Here is an 11,339-nt window from a genome sequence, read left to right as displayed (position 1 = left end):
CACTTCAATATCTGACAAAAGGACCCTGAACAAACTGATCAACATCTTGGACAATGAATGCCATCAATTCTACAGCACTATTAAAAAGCAAAAGAGCTTGATCAGCTGGAGACTTCGCTCACTGCCATGCACAACTGAAAGGCTGAGGAAGTCATTTGTCCCCAGGGCCATTGAACTGTTCAATGCTTCACTAAAGGGAAGAGGAGAGATTGACTTCTCTGCTTAGTCTGTCTGCCTCTCCACCCTCTCCATGTTTGAGTACTGACTGCCCACTACTGCTTTACTACTGTTTTACTAATGTCCACAGCCTAATGTTTTTACTACTGTTTTCCTGCTACACTATTTTTCATGCTATATTAGCACACATGATCAATAGCTTCTGCTACAATACTGAATGGCTGTAACCCTATTACCTCAACCTGCTCTTGCACTGACATAGTTTCTTATAGTTTTTTATATTACCTTGTCTACATTATACTTTACTCTCCTATTTGTCCATATTATTTATGCTGGTCTCTAGACCTTATTATTGCACTGTTGCACTGTTGGACTAATGTTGGACTACTTTTTGCACCTTCACCATGACACTCACTCTCTTGAGCACCTTACCATGCACACATAACTAAAGGACTACTGTTGGACTACTTTTTGCACCTTCACCATGACACTCACTCTCTTGAGCACCTTACCATACACACAGAACTACAGGACTACTGTTGGACTACTTTTGCACCTTCACCATGACACTCACTCTCTTGAGCACCTCACCATGCACACAGAACTACAGGCCCTGTCACTACAAGTGTCTCATGCTTGATCACCCTCAAGATTTTTTACATTTCATTTATATAGTATATTTATATTATATTGTATGTATTATTGTTATAGGCCTATAGCCTATGCGAACACCCAAGCATTGTCCAGAATATTCTGCACCTCTGTGCAGTAGGCTAGCGGAGTGGCAATCGGGAGAGTCGGGAGGATTCCTGGTGGGGCCGGGCTGATTACAGTGTGATCAAAAAGCGCATGCTATTGCTGTTTGAATATTTAATTTGCTGCGCTTCACTTCTCACTCCCCGCGTCCCTTCCCCACAGCCTTAGAAATGACTGCGAGCTACCGAGCCAGAGCGCTCTATACATTCACCCACATTGCGTGAAGATTTGCATATTTATCAAAGCCCTTTCTCCCTCTTGCGTCAAGTTAGCGAAAGTTTTATTTATTGTGTTGATAAGAAGATAAAGCAGAACTATCAGGCTGTGTGAGCAGGCTATCCTGCACAGAACCTCTCTATCGGCCTCCTTTTCAGCGGCTCACTGCCGATACACACACATCCCTCTTCGCTGCTCCTCAGTCAGCTGGGAATTGACCACACACACGTAGCCTACACACACATACACACATGCACAAAAACAAACACTCATCAAGCAGCACTGTGTAGGCCTAATAGCAGTCAGGGTGCAAGTTCATACACGACTAGTTATAATTTAGGCCAGCCATGAGCTCTCGTGGCCTTGTTTCGTTTAGTTTTGTTATCATGAAATAATGTGATCATTTCATGTAATATCGTGATACACATCTTGTTAAAACGTGAAAAATATATTGTTATAACAAGAAACTTCATGTAATTACATAATACTGAGCCTTTTTATTTATTTTAGTGTGGCAGCAATACGCTTCCGTAGTTTTGTGTAGACAGAGTTTTGAAAATGTGTGTAGACTGCTGACAAAAACTGTAATACAAAATACTATGTTACTATGTTGGAAGTGTAGGATCATTATGACACCCTCTGAATGCACGCCAAGTTTCGTGGAATTCCGTTCATGGGGGGCCACACAATAAATTAATTTATGTTACTGTACACCAACTGGCCTGTAGGTGGCCGGACACAGTTTTCTGTGAATATCTCGAGAACCGTAGGGCCTAGGAGGACCACCTTTTTTTTGTATGTTGGTCTTAAGGGACCATGACCAGATCCATCCCATACCATTTCATGTATAGCACCACCTAGTTAAAAATTAAAAAGCAAAAAATGAGGTGTTGTAATCACAATATCTCTGGCTGACATGGTCAAAACTGCACGAAATTGAAAGTGTAGGATCATTATGACAACCTCCGAATGCATGCTACGTTTCGTGGACTTTCGTTCATGGCGGGCCATACAATAAATTAATTTATGAGTACATTTAGTGACTGTACACCAACAGAGTTTTCTGTGAATAGGGCCGTAGGGCCTAGGATGACCAATTTTTTGCATATGTTTGCCTCCAGGGGTCATGTTAATCCATTCCATATGCACACATAACACGCACACACATACATTCACAGTAATTATACGTATGACACATACTCACACAGTAGACATATGTACGCATGCATGCACATGCACACACACAGGCACATACACAGGCACACACACAAGCACATGCATGCACACACAAAACACACACACACACACACACACATAAACATAAACATGTACACGCACACATGCACACAATTCAAGAATTTCTCAGAATTATGAACAGGCAAGATGGGGGTGGGGTTGCTGAGGGTTCCTCTTATAGGGTTAATCATATATGAGGGTTCCTCTTATAGGGTTAATCATATATGCCTTTCAGCGTGACTTTTTTTGTGAAAAAAATGTGCTGGACTGGGCGGCGGTCATATTTTGTACCGCTCTGCGGTACATCTAGTTTAGAACCATGGAATGGTTTTTGACCATATCCAAAAGAGTATCTGTGTGTTTCCTGATTGAAGGCATTATCTTTTGTGTGTCTTCCTGTTTGAATGAATGGCTGTTGATTGCTAGTGGTTCAGATTTGTATTAGCACTGTGATGTGCGGGCAGCCGTGGCCTACTGGTTAGCACTTTGGACCTGTAACTGGAGGGTTGCCGGTTCGAACCCCGACCAGTAGGCACGGCTGAAGTGCCCTTGAGCAAGGCACCTAACCCTTCACTGCTCCCTGAGCGCCGCTGTTGATGCGGGCAGCTCACTGCGCCGGGATGAGTGTGTGCTTCACCTCACTGTGTGTACACTGTGTGCTGTGTGTGTTTCACTAATTCACGGATTGGGATAAATGCAGAGACCAAATCAAAAGAGTATATTTCCCTCACGGGATCAAAAGTGTATACTTACTTATACTTATGTGTATTAGCACGTTGATGTTTTTTTTACTGTTTTTGTTTCTTTTATCTCTTCCATTGACTCTCATTCTAAAATAATGTGCATGTCAGTGATATAGTGTAGCCTTCACACCATGTCTATATAGAAAATATCTTACCTTCACTGTATCCTTCATTCCGCAAAGTTCCGAAATCCAAAGAAGTGTCTCACATACACCATAGTAGCTGCTTCTGTCTGCAGTGCACTCTGTGTGTGTGTTCCAGTACAGAAGACCAGAACCTGTTTGACAGCATGACGCTGGTATCATGTTTTGATTGGACGCATTCTTTACAGTTGCATGATGAGTATGGACATGTTCTGTATCTGCCCTGAACATGTCTCAATCACACATTTCCTTCCTCTTAATTTAATGTTTATGAGACGACTCAAATACACACACATATACACATACACACACACACACACAGTAAGAGAACAGGCCACTTCTGATGCTTCAAAACTGGAAGCAGCTATAGCTTTGTTAAAAAAAAACCTGCACATTGAGTTGCACTACAAGTAAGGGTGAAATGCAAATATTTTCAGCATTTTTTCTGTCTGCTACAGTAAAATATAAAGACAGCAAAGCATTTCCTTACCGATGGTATGGAGTAAAATTTGTTCCACTTCAAACTGAAGTCTGGCACACACGACTGGCGATGCGACAGTCGAATGAGGCGGTGGAATCCTGTTAATCGCTTTATTACACACTACTGGCAACACGATCGATCACCCATCAATTCAGTGGAGATACACTGACCAGACAGCTGTTTTCTATTATGACGTATCAAAATCACCCTGAAAAATAGAAAGTGGCTGATTAGAGCGTTGGGATGGCGACGGTCACACTTGCTGTGATGTAAAGGTGCAATAAGCTGCCCCTCTCCACTGTGTCCAGGGGTGAGAGGTGACCGTCAGCGCATCATTTAGTGATGTACTGTAGAGGTGCAGCAGAACACATCACGGGGCGACCCTGTAGTTTACAGCAGCAGAGTCCAGTATTGTTGTTTGCAACAGCCACGTTACACAGTGTTGCAGTATGAGCAGGGGCTGGGCTGGGTGGTCCAGAGGTAGCTGAGGAGGAGGAGGAGGAAGAGGGGGAAGAGGAGGCAAATAGTGTGGGACAACAGGCAGAAGACGAAGGCCACTTCATGGCTGGTTTTGAGGCCTGTCGCCAGATATTCACCAATTTCTTTCCCATAGTTTGCTTTTAACCCACAAACTCCGGACCAGAGACAAAGCAAATCCATTGTGCAATACATTCATGCTCGGAAAGGAACAGATCACTTTGAACAGGCACACAAAGAGTGTGCTCTCAACAGGGCTCCTCAGACAGAAATAAAAAGATGTTGGGGTGCTTCTTCCTTTCCGTATTGAACTTTATTAGATTGGCATTCTTCAACCTAGGGTCTGTTTTGAGATGATACAGTATGTCTAAATTCTAGTTTGGGACCACAATGTCAGACAGGAATATGCATTTACAACTACATTGCGTATAGATTCTAATAATTCAGTTAAGTAGCATACTTTATACCAGCTATGGCTACAATGTCAAAGATGGCATTTTTGGCATCTATGCTCTTTGACATAATCTCGTAGATCAACACGTCCGGGGCCCAGGTTGAAATATGCTGGATTTTCCATTGAACTTCAGAATCTTGGTGACCTCAAACTGACCCTATATGAGACTTCAGTGTGTGAGTGTGTGCAGGACTTCAGTGTGTGTGTGTGTGTGTGTGTGGGACTTCTGTGTTTGAGTGTGTCTGTGCCTACAAGAAACACTCACTACCTGTGCTACGCTCCAAATTCGTATGTATTTAAACATATGTGTCTGTTTACTGTCAAAAACGAATAAACCACACTCAATGGCACTTCTGTATCAAATAATCACAACTCCACAATAGGTTACTTATCTGCATTTATTATATTTACATCAATAGCCTACTACTACATTAAATGTACATCCTTTTTTTGATCTTCTCTGAGCTGTCATATTGTAATGTATACTGTACATCTGTACAGTGAAGTCATAATATGATGCAGCCTCCTCGCTCACCTGCAGGGGGCGCCTTTACAACAAACTGAAGGGCAGTCATGAGAAAAACCAATGTTTTCACCACAGACAAAACACTACCAGAAAGGCATGGTCACATTGTTTATAACATTTAGTCACTTAGCTGCATTTTTAATCAAAGCGACTTACAACAATCAAGCTACAGTAAAGCTACAATACAGTTACAGTTCAAGTACAAAAGATACAAAAGGTACAAAAGGTAGAGTGCCACCAGGACAAGGGTCGGCATCGGCAACCTGCGGCCCGCATGAGGCCCTTTAGCCACTCTCTGTTGGCTCCCTGGCTTTGTTTAAAAATAGAAATCAATTAAATATTAATAAAATAAAAAATAAATAAAAAAAATGAATATTATAAGATTAAAATATGTTTACAACAGTGTTAATACATCCTTCCGTTATTAACTTGTGAAAATATGTAGCCTGTAGCCTATGGCGTGTAAAATGTTTAAAAAAAACATGTTTATTTGAAAGCACCATAGGTTATGTCACATCCTTACATCCCTTGAACTCTGGCTCTGCTGTGGCTTGAGTGGACAAGCAAGCGATGGTGTCAAACTCCCAAAAAAGTTGTGGAGTAAAACAGATCAATTAAATAATGAATTAAATGCTTGTACGAATGATTGCCTTCACCACCACTGCGACTGAATTATTGGCGGGTTGTCTGATCTGCAGTAAGAGGACACGCAAAATGTAATGTTGAAGACATCTCAAAAGTAGATCATTCTGATGCGTAGATATCCATGCAGACCAAATACCATGCCATGCAACATTGTGGAAGTTAAAGGACTTTTCCCTCGTTACATTCCGCCAGCTTTCATGTACAAAAGGTACAGTGATACTACTGTAGGATATTGTTAGTGCAGCATTAAGTACTACTGTATAGAATAGAATAACAGTTCAAGCGAAGTCAAGGGATGGAGAAGAGGGATAGTCAATATCAGGGCCGGAGTGGGACACTCAATTTTACTGGGAAACTACAAGTTCCAGCAGCCCTTGGGGGTGGGGGTCATTTAAGTAAATCACATGCCTACTTCTACACTATCTGTAGAATAACCTAGTCTACCCTAGGCAAGATAGCTTCTAGGCTACCACACAACAGTGACAAGCCCTCTGCACTATCTGTAAGAGAGACAGGTAAGTGGGGTGATGGGATGCATCTTTACAGGATAGGAGTTAATATATGAATAGCCTCCCCTGAGATAAAAAAAATGGTATATTAATAATAACCCTGTTGCTGGAAATGGAATCATGTAATGATAATTTACTAGTTTGACTTTTGTATTGTTCTTGCACGAAAACTTTGGCAGACTGGTAGCTACCTATGCATCAGAGTGGAATAATTTCATTAAAAGATATGACTTGAATACTCACCAATTCCAGGCCATTTTATTTCTGCACATAGTGTAGCCTACCCTAGGCAAGATAGCTTCTAGGCCACTGCACAGTGTGACGCTGAATTTGAATGCTCCTCTAGTTTCTGTAGATCCATGTGAGGAGGACCAAACACACATTTGAACGACATTTTACTTTCAAAGGCTTTTGAGATCTGGGGTTATTACCTTACAGTAAAATGAATAATTATTAGCCTATACACGTCTCCCCTGTACACATGAGAGTTCGTCAGGGCTGTGCCACCAGAAATGTAGTGACATTGCAAATATAGTTGTGACTTCCGAACAGTTTTTGTGAGTGACACTTTGTTAATATTTGGGAAATAAAAAAACTGTGAGTAAGGGGCTGCAATCGCACAGCCTAGGCTGCTGAAGTGCCACAAGGGTGCAGAAAATGAACTTCAGAAACAACATACTTAAACTCACGATATTCAAACCGGCCCAAAATGTTAACTGTCCCAATTAGCCATTCCGGGCTTGGTCAAGACAAGGTAATGGTAAGAGCTAGTGTAAGAGCCAATTTGAGTTTATTATTTGTTGCAAATTATTATTTCTTTATTGATTAGAATATTGTATTTACCTACTGTAAATTCTTCATTTAAGTTGTGTATAATTATTATTTTATTAAGTGCTTTAATTATATTCGTCAGTTCATCTATCTGGGGAGAGGTGCACTGGGATTTGCTACGTAAGTCATGTGATGCATACGTGTGCTTAGGTTGCATGAGACGGTCAGGCTAAGAAGGCAACACAGTTTTCTGACCGACACTGACGATGAGAAAAAGAGATAGAGCTAATTAGTTTATTCGAACGACATCATTGATGTTTCATTTTGTATACTGACACATTTATTTTAAGTAAACAGTTGAAAAGGATTTTTGAGTTTGAATGTTTTATTTATGGTCGAGTCACACTAGCTGCCAATCGCCTGCTCCGTTAGTGGCATAGGTTATCCTACAAAGACAAGAGTGCCACTTATAGCTAGATAAAGCATGTTCAGCTGTTAGTAGTGCCAAGAGAGGAGATACTCTTGGAAGGGTTGTAGTGGGGTACGAATTGTATCTCCGTAAAATGGATTTTTTTGTTTTATTTGCTTTATTTGGGGTCCTACTGTTGAAAAATGACGGGGTGCAAATTTTCTGACCCGGGGTGCTTTCTCACCTTGGCCAGGATACTGACCACACACGACATCTACTAATAATGATCACATTTTCACAATCTTGGTGTCAATTTAGGGGTTATTGAGGATGCTGAGTCCATTTATGACAGTTTCATTGTGATCAGAAGTTGTTATGACTCATTTTTTGCAGTAATAAAGGCAAATCCAATGGGGCAAAGTCGCCAAACAGTAAGTGAGCTCATATATTGGGAACACTTTATGTTAACGAAACTTGGTCACATGACAACTGACCCCCTCCCAAGGGTACACAACAAATTTGGTGTAATTCGGCCACTGGGGCGCTACAATTAGCGAACCTGCGTTTAGGGGTTACAGTATATCATGATGATGTAGGGTTAGCAAAAAAATTCCAATGGCTAGTCATACTCTGCATACTCATATTGATGATCATTGCAAATTTTCCCCACTCATTATAAACAATTGGCCATTTTGGATTTTCCTTAAAGAGAAACTAAATCATCAGTAGTCACAACTTTATTTGGCCCCCTCATTGCTGCTTGCCAATTTTTGTCAAAGATAACTATTTCAACACAAGATATATGTGTTTTAATTCTGTCTAATGACACAAAGCTGAGAATCACATTGCTAAGATACAGACAGAAGATACAAGAAGACAAAATTATCAAATGATGCCATTTGTAATGGATGCCAGCTAAAAATCGGTATATAAAAATCGATGAAAATCAGTTCAGCTAAGACTGGCTGGAGTGAAGTTAGAGTTTGGTCACCAGATACTGATGTCCTAATCCTTCTGCTTGATCTTGTTGCTGGTAAGCACCTTGGACCTCACACTCATCTCAAGTTTCTTACTGGTAAGGGCACAAAATATAGAAAAATTGATGTGGTAGAAAGAGTGCAGATTATAGGATATCAAAAATGTCAAGGCCTTATCGGTCTCCACAATTTCTCTGGTGCTGACTGGGGTGGTAAATTTGTGGGCGTCAGCAAAAAGACCTGGGTTGATGCCTACATTAAACTTGATGATGATGATCCTGTCATCAGTTGCTTTAAGAAGCTTGGTTAAGGTCCATTGCCATCTAATTATGACCGCCGCGCAGCGAAGGTTTAGTCAGATTTTTTTTTTTTTTTCTTTTTTTTTTTTCTTTTTCGCATGTCCAAATTTCCGTCAATGAGTCCCGGGACACTGAAAGACCGGGGTAGACGAAACTTGGTGGGCATGTAACCCCATATGGATAGCATGGAACCATCGTTTTTCGTTTTGATCTGTAGCCCCCCCGCTGTACTGGACCCCCCGAAAGGAGGGTAGGGCAGACACAGTTTTCTGTGAATATCTTGAGAACCGTAGGGCCTAGGAGGACCAATTTTTTCCGTATGTTTGCCTCCAGGGGTCATAAACAGATACACACGCACACACATACATTCACAGTAATCATACGTATGACACATACTCACACAGTAGACATATGTACGCATGCATGCACATGCACAAACACACATACGCAGGCAAACACACAAGCACGCACACACACACACACACACACACACACACACACACATAAACATAAACGTGTACACGCACACATGCACACAATTCAAGAATTTCTCAGAATTATGAACAGGGAAGATGGGGGTGGGGTTGTATAAAATGAATTTTACATGTGAAATCTATGAACTAATCATGTTTTGGTACTTGTTGTCTAGCAGATACCAGTGAGAATTGAGTGTGGCTAATGCAATTTAGTGAGACAGTTAGAATCATATAGGCCTTTCAGCGTGATTTCTTTTTGTGGAAAAAATGTGCTGGACTGGGCAGCGGTCATATTTTGTACCGCTCTGTGGTACATCTAGTCTCATCAATGGTGAACTTCCCCAACAAGTCAGAGGTCTAGAGCAGTTTGTCTGCAGTGTCTATAGGTCAACTGGTCACACAACCCTACCAAAACTGAGGTGGGAGCTATTTCGGACCAGGAACTTGGAGGGAGAAATGTTACCTCCGACACAAGCTGCCTTCTTGCCTCATATCCTTCGTGCCAATTACATTGCCACGCGTGATAAATCCTACATTTCAAACTGTCCAGTTCTTCCTCAGATTGAAGAAAATGGTTGGACTTTCCAAGAAGGAGTTTATGTTCCTGTGACATGTCTTACACTCCCTGCCCCTAGAGCTGTGATAGAGTTGACAAAATGTGTGTGCAAAACCCAGTGCAAAACACTCAGGTGCACTTGTCACAGACATGGAATTCCCTGTACTCCTCTTTGCAAATGCTTTGCTGGTGACTGTGAAAATGCGACCAAGCATACTACAAATGAGGATGTTGCTGATGAATGATCAATTTATGTAGAAGTGTATTTCTAAAGTGTTTTATTTCCAGTTCATGTTTATGCAACTTTACATTAATAATTAGTTCATTTATCAATTAGTTCATCAATTAGTTCAGTACTTAGTTATTGTACACTGCCATTGCAGTAGAGCTACAGTACATTTTGTATTAGTTTTATTTCAAAGATGTTAAATGATTGATTGCTTTATTAGCTATTGTAAAGGGAAATATCAGATTGTTCACCAGATTGTTAAAAAACAAAGTATCTAAACACATATCTGCTCACTGAGGCCTTTAGTCTCTAACTCTTTCTAAAGGTGCTATATCTAACAAAGTTATTATTATTATTATTATTATTATTATCATTATTATTATCTAAATTACTCTTCAAGTTTATACTGTGTATTAACTTCTTGAGTGCACACAACTTAGAGTGTATATAATCAATTTGACCAAAAAATATGATAAAATACCATAGAAAAGCCTAGACCACTACCAAAAAATGAGACATAACAACTTCTGATCACAATGAAACTGTCATAAATGGACTCAGCATCCTCAATAACCCCTAAATTGACACCAAGATTGTGAAAATGTGATCATTATTAGTAGATACCAGTGTTGTAGTCAAGTCACTATGCCTCGAGTCCGAGTCCAGGTTCGAGTCCTCAGAGTTCAAGTCTGAGTCAAGTCCAAGTCATTAAAAAAAAATTCCAAGTCAAGTCCGAGTCGAGTCACTATTGATCCACGTCGAGTCCGAGTCGAGTCCCTATTGATCAAGTTGAGTCCAAGTCCAGCACTAAAGTAAGCATAGCCTACATGTCGTTCCATTTTTTTCCATTGCAGATGAAATCCTTAAAAGCAAAACGGACAATCTTCTGTCTCCAAGCAGGGGTGCCATCACTTGTGTGAAAGTAGTATTGCCAAATTTCTTGCCAAACCCAATGTGTTGTATTTATTATATCGGAGAGAATACCATACCATAGCTATACCATAGCCTATAGGCCTACTCATAATAAATGAGCAATCCACATCCCAATCACACAGGCCATTAAGTCACATTATGCTGTTACTGACTGCTGACAATTGTATAGGCAGTGTTGTAGAAGTTCATAGTTCACAAGAGCTAGATGAACGTTGGAGTAGGCCTATTTTGTTAGAGGTAGTGTGGATCATCAAAGGGCATTTTTTTAAATTCTGGCTGTTAAATAGCCTACACAATTTTAGCGCAGTTTGGGAGGGACAGAAACA

Source organism: Alosa pseudoharengus, unplaced genomic scaffold (genome assembly GCF_046254945.1).
Source record: "Alosa pseudoharengus isolate Yale_2024_CS ecotype anadromous, Long Island Sound unplaced genomic scaffold, YU_APseudo_1.1 YU_APseudo_1.1_scf_40, whole genome shotgun sequence".
NCBI classification, from domain to species: Eukaryota; Metazoa; Chordata; class Actinopteri; order Clupeiformes; family Clupeidae; genus Alosa; species Alosa pseudoharengus.
Note: the sequence above shows the minus strand (reverse complement) of the source record.